General features: G+C 32.7%; 1 long non-coding RNA gene across 1 annotated transcript; it reads right to left on the bottom strand.

The window, feature by feature from the left end:
• Positions 1-7,093: 7,093 nt before the first annotated feature.
• Positions 7,094-9,875, bottom strand: LOC121127127 (uncharacterized). Its single transcript, XR_005867550.2, has 2 exons — positions 9,823-9,875; positions 7,094-7,783 (listed from the first exon to the last, which is right to left on the bottom strand). It is a non-coding gene; the product is annotated as an uncharacterized lncRNA (long non-coding RNA).

Genomic DNA, 9,875 nt, shown 5'->3' with positions numbered 1-9,875 from the left:
GTATTTCTGATTTTATGAATATTTTCATTCTGTCTTGAATGTATAACGTTTGATTCATTATCCAATGTTTCCCCCTCCAACTGTCTAAGCCTCATTGTTTCTTGCAATTGGGAGTGCAAAATGATTAATGTGTATTTCACCTTAATTAGTGACTGTGTACAGACACTTTTTAGTAAAACAATTCAATATCACCTCCCGCATCTTCATTTGTAACTACATATGCAAGCAATAGGCATGTATAACTACATATTATGTGACTAACAGAAAACTTAAAAAATAAAACATATCATGTTTTATTCTAAGAATGTCAAGGGATTCAAGGTTCCTGTTATGAGGCTGAAATGGATCTACAATAGGGGGGTTTGAAATTCGAGACACCCATAAAGGAGTGTTAACTGGTACATATTTTACTAAGTGATCCATTAAAATCTATACCAATTGACCTTTAAGCTTCAAAAATAGATAATTTATTAACTAACGATAGAATTTCAACAAAATTAATATTATGAATAGATGTGTGGCTAAGCTCTATTAATCATTTATGTAGCTGCCCTTCACGAAAATTCTTGCTTCCAGGAGGGGAAGGAACCTCTGACACCTGCTCCAGATGAAGGCCAATATCATGGTGTTTCAGTTCTGTCCTTGGTGTTTGGATGACAGAGACTGTAGGCCTTCCCCTCGACTTGCACCAAAAAAGATGTAGTCGAGGGGATAGTATCATGGCTGTAGTAGGGCTAAAAGTTTCAAAAAAAGAGTTCAAAAGAATTCATAGACTAATTCAAAAGAGTCGTACAACGGATAAGATAAGGTATTTTTCATTGATGGTGTCAAAAGTGGCCTTTCCACCCTTACAAGGCTTTTTCCACCCCTTTTTGATATCCCTATGGACAGTTAGGTATGAATCCCCAAGATCTCTTGCATGGACCCTCATATACTTGAGGGGATGTACCTAGGATATTTTCTTTCACTCTTCCTGGTCTAGTTTGGCCATTTTGATAGAGCCCCTCTTCCTCTCCAACGTTTCAGACTTGCTGACGGCGTAGACTGGGATCCTGTAGACACCCAACTGCTTGGGGTGCGCGAATGGAAATTCGTCAATCACATTCAAGTGTCATCTTCTTGACTTGTACGTAAGCTAGAGAGCTTGAGTTTATTTTGTCTTGTAACTAATTATTTATGCCTTAATATATAGAAATATGAATTAATTTAAATCATTGAACCTTCATTTATTATTGAATTAGTAAGTGTTTAGATTGCAATGGACCGCCTGTACTTCCCAAATTAAGGATTGATAAATCTAAAAGACATAGTTATGTTTCACAGGATGGAAATGAGTAATATGTAAAAATATTGCCCGCAACAAATTCTACAAGTACTCAATTATTTTTCAAGTATTATGAATTGTAATGCAAATTATAAATATTTTTTTTTCTCAGAAAGAAAGAAATAATTCAAAGAGTAAAGAAAGTCATCTTTTAGAAGTTGTAGAACAAATATAGTTGGATTGTGAAAGGTTTCCGCAATAATCAAGGAACAAGTCATTTTTCTCGAAAAATGAGCAATTCTTAAAAGTTTACGACCCTTGTATTACCTTTAAGCATTGTTCAATTGTCTACAAACTTAGTCAATTGTGTTTCTTAACAAAATAATTGACTTGAAATTGGCCATTTGGACATTTACAAAAAATAAAAAACTCCCTAATCTTCAGGCTATATACACAGTCTGTGAATGAATTCCTGAAAGAAAAGGATGCATAGAATATATATAGGAAACAACAAAATGAAATTCGACTTATTGTTTTTTATTATGGTTATACTGGGAGTCCATTGAAATCTGAACACTTACTTATTCAATAATTAATTAAGGTTGAGTGATTGAAATTAATTAATATTTCGAAATTTTAAAGCAAAAACCTTTAGCTACAAAACAAAATAAACATGCTTACGTACAAGCATAGAAAATGGCAGTTGAACGTGATTGACGAATTTCCATTCATGCACTCCAAGCAGTTTGGCGTCTCTAAGGCCACCGTCTACTCCGTCAGCAAGTCTGAAACGTTGGAGAAGAAGAAGGGCTCACTCATAGAGGTAGAACTGGATACAAAGGAGTAAATAAAAACATACCAAGCCAATCCCCTAAAGTCCATGAGAGTACATGCAAGAGATCTTGGGATTTCACACCAGACTGTCCAAAGAGCCATAAAAAAAGGGAGTAAAAATAGTCTTATGAGTGTTGAGAAGCAACATTTTGGCACCAGCAATGAAATAAAACCATTGCAGGTGTCAGACCTTCTACCTGGAAGCAATCATTGCCACTCTTTTGAATTGTATTTTCAAACTTTTGGCCCCCATATACCCTGATACCAACCCCTTCGACTAAAACTTTTGGGTGTATGTCATGGGGCAGGTCTGTAGTGTCCGCCATCCAAACACCGAGGCCCTCAAAGCCACCTTCATCTAGTAATTAACAGAAAATCAATATGGACAATTAGAAGAATTTTTGAGAGGAGATACCCTTATCTGTCATGAAATGATTAGACTCCATCAAAATAGTTTTCGAGGCGCCTCCTAAGTGAGTGACGTGTATTGTGTAAACCTAGATTACAATGTTAGGGACAAAAAAACAATATAAAACATGTTATTGATTACTCTTATCTATAAGCTTGTATATTTAACTATTTATCAAACGTAAAAGATTAGGAAAAAATATGTTTTGGATCTAATACTATACAGTTTCCAAATTGGATCGATAATTTTTTTATATGACCTGAAAGGAAAATTTAATTTATGAATAAGTAACATAAATACAAAATTAGATATTGATATTACAACTTTTGAGGGAAGTCTCATTGAAAGGAAATCTTTTATCAACTTAGTGATATACCTATATTCAAACTAAGATTGTAATTAAAACAGAAACTTAAGTAAAGAAGTTCAACATATTTTTTTTTCTATAACGTTAGATTAGTTGCAAAAATTAATGGAGATCGTAAAAAAAGATGAAGGATGTATCACTGAAGACTTCATAAAGTTATCCTAGAAGTTTTCAGAGACAGAAGGTGATCTAACAACTTAATAAGATTAAAGCTAGGATGGCTTAAATATATAGAATTATGTTATCAATATATGTATAGTCCAGCTGCTATGCAGGGAAGTAGGTAAAAGAAATGGGCCGTAGAAAAATAATCATTATTTGGGTCTAAATACAAAGCAATACCTCCAGTAAATTCTTCTCCGCATTGTCCAAAATTTCATTGACCGAGGTTTTCAGGGGGTCAGTGTTGGGGTTGTGTTTGACAATGCCCTTGTTCTTCATTATCATTATTCAGAAGGCACATCCAACAGGGTTACGTCTAGTGATTATGGTGACCCCATTGTCTTGTCCAAAAAAGCCATATTCTTCTGGAGAAAGGATTGGGTCACTATTGAGGTATGTGCGGGTACTCTATCCTGTTGGACAACCACATTATGGTTAAGGAAGACGGTCTTGACCCATAGGATCAACTTGAACCTTAACTGCATAGTTTAGTATGCCGCCTTGAGCCTGTACCCGGCCGATAACCAAATCAAGGAAATCTTGAACCCAGCATGTCAACTCTCGTCGGAACTTTTTGAAATTGGGCAACGCAACCTTTAAATATTAGCTTTTTTTAATGTCATTGGGAAATAGTTTTAATACACCCGGAAAATAAACTATATTTTTAAATAGTTTTTTACCATACAAAAAAATATTTTTTATAATTGTTGTAATATTGTCATATTAGCAACGGTAGTTTATTCCTAGTAGTACAAAATTGAGTGGAGCAAGTGTCTATAATATTGTCTATACTTCTTTTAAAAATTACAATTTCGCTAAATTTTGCTCAGAAAAAAATATGTTGCCATTTTATGTAATAGTAATGTCATTAAGAAGGCCTAAAGAAAACTTTTTGTAAGGGAAACAGGCTACTGAACAGGAACCTTAGCCCCAAAAATTATGAACATTCCCAAATCAATACTAATATAAATAGGTTTATTATGAAAATTAATATTTTTCATGTTTTTAGGATCAGATTTAAATAATTTGTTATGTAAAATAACCTAATTTTGTAAAACTTCAAAATAGATTTTAAATGTGTTACTCAATCCAGGTCGACAACCTAAGCTCCTCTTTTGTATGAATTTGAATAACAATTGTCTTGAGACCCCTAATTAAACTTATAAGATCTTGCAAGCCAATTGATCTTCCAAGTAGTGTATTTAAATTTGAACACTTTGAATTTTCAACTGAAAGAAACAATAATTTATTAATTAACAATAAAATTTCAACAAAATATACGTGACATCATGACAATGCGATCTTTCATACAAGCCAAAACGTCAAATTGATGGGTCATCCGCCGTACAACCCTGACTTAGCACCCAATGACTTCTTTTTATTACTGCACATCAAGAAAAAATGCGTGGTCAACGATTTTTGTTGCCAGAAGATGCTGTTGAAACCTTTAGAAACCATGTTTTGAAGGTGTCTCAATCGGAGTGGAAAAAGGGCTTCGACAATTGGTTTGACCGCATGCAAAAGTGTACAAATCATGCTGGAGAATACTTTGAAAAACAATACAACCATTTTCATGATAAATATTCACATTTTCATTATTAGGCCAGAAATATATAAAGGAGCCTACGTATACTGTAAGTAAATGTGTCTCTGAACTCAGTTAATCCTTAGTGTTGCCGCCCTTAGTGGAATGATAACTTCCTGGTGGAAGGCCTGACACCCACTGGATGTAGTCCTCTGTCATGGTGTCCCAGTACTGGCTGACAGTGGTTTGGATGACGGACACTCCAGGGGGCAAGTAAATATAATATTTAAACATATCACAAATTTGTTTTGAGTTTTTTTTTTTTTTGATTCCGTAAAAATTAGAATTTCTGTAATTTAGTCAAACTACTGCAAGTTTTAGATCCCCACTCTGTATATCACTAAAAGTTATATTAGTTTATTACTAAAAAGTATATCAAAATTGCTCTGCTTTATTCCATAAAATAAAACCAATATTTAGGCATGGAAAATGAGATTATTAATGATAGAAATTTACATAATTTCTATCATTAATAATTTCATCAAAAAATTACAATAATTACTAAATAAAATGTAATCTCAAGCTATTCAGCCTACAAACAAATATAATAATGACAGCTATTCTCCCTACTAGAATATAGGACTGTGTCATTGTCGTAAAAAAGGCCAAACATACCCAATCCTTCCTAATACTTACTTGATGACCTCATAATTAAATAATTTGTGCATACGAGGCTGGTCTCTAAAGTGACCGCCCTAACAAAGATATAACCATTTTTCTGGCTTTTTATTTTAATTTTCCAACATTGTCCCCTAATAACTCTACAAACACTTCTCCCAGCGACGCCCCCATCTCAGTAAACCCTTCCAAACAGTACGGCGTTTTTTCATATGAAACTTTTTGTTTTTTGCTCAATTACTTCAAGTTGGATTGGCTTAATATTGGGTGGATTTAATTTAACAAGCGTTTGTATGTTTGCGATTATATGAATCTGTTGAAAGATTACACTTTCGAAAACAAATATTTAAAGACAGCTGAATACTTGGTTTTCCTCATTTTCATAAAAACACTCATATCAATCCATTCAAACGACTCACACATAACAGTTCCACGTCCAAAATTGATGAATAACTGGCAACAAATGCTAGATAGATGTGGACTCAAGGGGAAATGTGGACACTCAGTAGAAGAAAAATATGTTTTTTCCTTCTGTTTGCTGATTGGTTTCAAATTTTCCGCTGTCATTAGATATATTTTAAAGGTTTTGAAGGCAATTTATATACTATTTTGTGTGCTTAGTTTTAAATATTTATCAAAAATAGCCAATACTTATTAATTGCAATATATTTTTATATTGACATCATGTACTGCAGTGTATTATAATAATAGATCAACTTCGAGTAAAGAACCTCCAGGCTTATCGCACATGAAAATGTTTAATTTTCCTAGCGACATCAATCGAAGGAAGTTGTGGATCAATCTCATCAAACGTGCCAATGGGACTCCCACCAAAGACTTAAGAGTTTGCATAATCAACTATTTTTTACTGTGTGAGAGACGTGAAAATTAAATTATATCCTTCAGTGGAACATTCAACTCCTTCATGAAGGATTTTAATTCATTTTAACTGGAATATTTAGGCAATATGCGTCGAAAATTTCTTCAGTCTTATTCGGTACAAGAGCCCAACAACAACATGATTAGAGGCTCATAATAATTTTAGAATAATTTATTTAAGTCAGTTCATGAAGAAGAAGGGATCTTCAACTTATCAATATGATGATGGCCATTATTTTAGCGATTTCTTAGATGATTTAAAAGAAGGTAGACATAATTCAGACGAAGTGGATAATGCCTCCTTTCTTCAATAAACAACTTCTCTTCAACAAGAAGATACTGTGTTGTCTAAACCACAAACTGATATTTTATATTATATTGATGGCTATATTTTAAACAAAATTAAGACATATGTCTGTTTTTTTTACTGTCCCTGTTTTTTTATTTTGGACACCAGTTATATAGATCTATATTCAAAACTCCTTGATCTAAAAGATTATACTGGCCAATCTTTAGGCACGTGTATCAGGGAAGTCTTTAAAAATATATATTTATTAAAGCCGAGAAGCGATATTATTGTAACGATATTAAAACAATTAATTATATAAGGAGTATAAACAAAATCCTGCAAAATCTACTTGAAAAAAAGTAACAAATATATCCCCACCTAATTGTCAAAACATTAAGAAAAAAATTATTCGAAATGATTTCCAAGTTTGAGTTAAGATACACACATAAATTTCTCAAATGAGACGAACAGAGAAAGTAGACTGAGGAGTAATGTCCGGTCTAGAAAAAGTAGACTGAGGAGTAATGTCCGGTCTAGAAAAAGTGCAAGTATGCATGAAATAGTGCATTCATGTCATGATTATTGGCCATATTTAGTTATAGGTAATGACTTAATTAAATTTATGATTTCCTATAAATGTTATTTAAAACTTGATATTGTAAAATTCACTTAAGTATCTAATAATAAAAAGTATATTAAGTTCTTTTTGAACTTTATATTAATTTAAAAAAATAAAATTCTAATTACATTCTTTAATTGAGATCATAAAACAAAGTATTAACAACTATTTATAATAATAAAAAATAAACATTTTAAAATATGAATCATGAGAAAATAACAATTATGTATCGATCGGTCCAATAGCTGTAGATGAAGACTTTATTTCTTTCTCTTATATTTTTGTTGTTGTCGTTAAGTTTTTGTCGGTCCGCTGTTTCCTTTGAGTCCTTTAATTCCGAATGCTCCTATTTTAACAGTTTTGAACCTTTTTAGACCACCGTTGTATATTCCAGTGTCAATGGCCTGGTTACAGGACTGAGCGAAACGCCCCTATCTCAAAATAACAAAATAAGTGTGTGGGATGTAAGCGGTCTACGTTTAGAAAATGTTTATTTTGTATTGTGTGGAAAGTCAGGTCATCAAATTTGCATTTAGTTTTATTCTACAACTAATTGAGCCTTCCTGAAGCATTTTAATTACTTTCCGAAAAGAGGAGATCAACGGTTATATTAGAATATAAGAGTTCTTCCTTCTTGGCTATCAATTTAAAATGGAGACTATTTAGGCCTGATAATGGCATATCAGCAATTGCATGAGCAAGTCTTTGTAATCGATGCTCATCCGGAACAGCTGGCTCGTGATCTAACATCTTGTATCTAAAGAAAACATTAATTATATTTACATATTTTTGGGTAAATGTATGTACACTCCTTTTTTCGGATTGATATTTGACTCCCCCTGCAGGAAGAGCTTTTCTACTAGGATCAAGTACAAACTTGGGGAAGTTTGAGTCCTTTTTATTCCAATTGTGGTGGGGTACAGATCATTTTAGTTTGGAACAAAATAGTATCATTGAATCCAAATAGGTCATCTGTACGTCTCTTGTACTCCCCAAAATATGATACCATGAATGAAAAGATGTACTTTGTATATTTTACTATTCGGTCCATCAGTTAAACACATTCTACATTAATATGGCTTGCTTTCTATTTATTTATTTTCATTTTCAATTAGAGCAAGTTTGGAAAAGTTATTATGTGTTAAAAAATGAACTATGCAAAGTTTACTTTCCTACGGTGTCATCTTTATGTACAATATATCTTGTTTAAAGTTTGAAAGGAGACAAAAGTTCTTTATTTTGTCTAAAATGATTAAAATATACGCATTATTTTGTGTTAATTAATTATATAGACATTATTCTAAAGATTTTAATTCCCCTTAAAGCTACCCTATTGACTATAAATAGAAAATAAAATAGGATATGCGCGCTATACATGTTTCATGAATTTTTTCAAACTTTTTTCTCTTTTTGTTGACGATACTAGAAAAAAACTTGTAAACACTTTTTATAGGTGAGAAATCAAATTTATTAAAACTATTAAATACAAAATAACAAAAATGTCCTTCTAGTATCTATATTGACTAATTAAAGAGTTGTTGCCTTTTTTTTCATAATTTGCTTGAGATGTGCGACCAATTAGGACAATATAATTATTACTTTCATACCATATCACAGCTTTCCCGTAGTAGCTGTAATCGAACCACGAAAAAAGTCGAAAATAAAACACCCTAAATGACATTTTGTTTTTAATCAAATCATTTAAGGGTCAGGCCTATGACGTGCTGAATGATTTTATCTAGCACAGGAAATCAAAGTTTAACCATAGTTGAAAAAATTAGTTGTTGAACAAAAATAAAGAATATTATCTCGTGTTATCTGGCGGCCCATTGAATTGATGAAACTGGCTTATTCAATAATTAAAAAAGGTTGAGTTATTTAAATTAATTCACTTGAACGTAATCAACGAATTTCCATTCTTTTAGCAGTTGAGCGTCTCCAATACCACTTTCTACAACGTCGGCAAGTCCGAAACCCCCATGCAAGAGATCTCAGGGTAATATAGCAAACTGTCTAGAGAACTATCAAAAAAGTAAATGGAAAGAGCTTTGTGAGAATGGAGAAGCCATTTTTGACATCAGGAATAAAAAAAACCCATCTCCTTACTTGCAAGACTCTTTTAAATTGTATTTTGACACTTTTGACCTCTCTACAGGTCTGATACTGACCCCTTCGACTAAAACTTTTGGGTCTATATCAAGGGGAAGATCTGCCGTGTCCGTCATCCAAACACTGAGGCGCTTAAAGCAACCTTCCTCCAACACTGAGGCACCATGACAGATGACTATATCTGAAGTGTGTGCAAGGGCTTCCCACGCCTGGAAGCTATTATTGCTTCAAATAGGGATTACACTAATGATTAAGAGAGCTCAGACACAGATCTATTTATAGTATAGATTTTTTGAAATTATATTGTTAGTTTAAAATTCAAAGTGTTCTGATTGTAATGGACCGCTCTGTATGTTTAATAAAACAAAGGAAACTACAAATCATTGTACACGTATTAGATCCCTTACATGATTAACAACAAGATGTAAAAAATGTTTAATTGATAAATCAATTTTTTTTTCCATCTTAGCATAATATTAGGGATGCTACAAGAAGCCTAAAAATGGTCAATTTTGATCCAAGAATACCATTTTTTACAGCTCTAGAATGTAATTTAATAACACTCAAAAATGGTCTGAGAGGTTTCAGAACTTTGCACAATTGAGTTTTTGGATTTTGCCTAGGAGAAAAGCTCTTTTTTGATGGAGTAGAAAAATGTTGGCTAAAAAAAGTGTGTATTTCTCATACCTTCCGATCATAGCTTCTTTCTCATCCAAGACCTTGATTTTTAATCCTTTGAT

Source organism: Lepeophtheirus salmonis, chromosome 12 (assembly GCF_016086655.4).
Source record: "Lepeophtheirus salmonis chromosome 12, UVic_Lsal_1.4, whole genome shotgun sequence".
Classification (NCBI taxonomy): Eukaryota; Metazoa; Arthropoda; class Copepoda; order Siphonostomatoida; family Caligidae; genus Lepeophtheirus; species Lepeophtheirus salmonis.
Note: the sequence above shows the minus strand (reverse complement) of the source record. Positions and strands in the feature narration are given on the sequence as shown.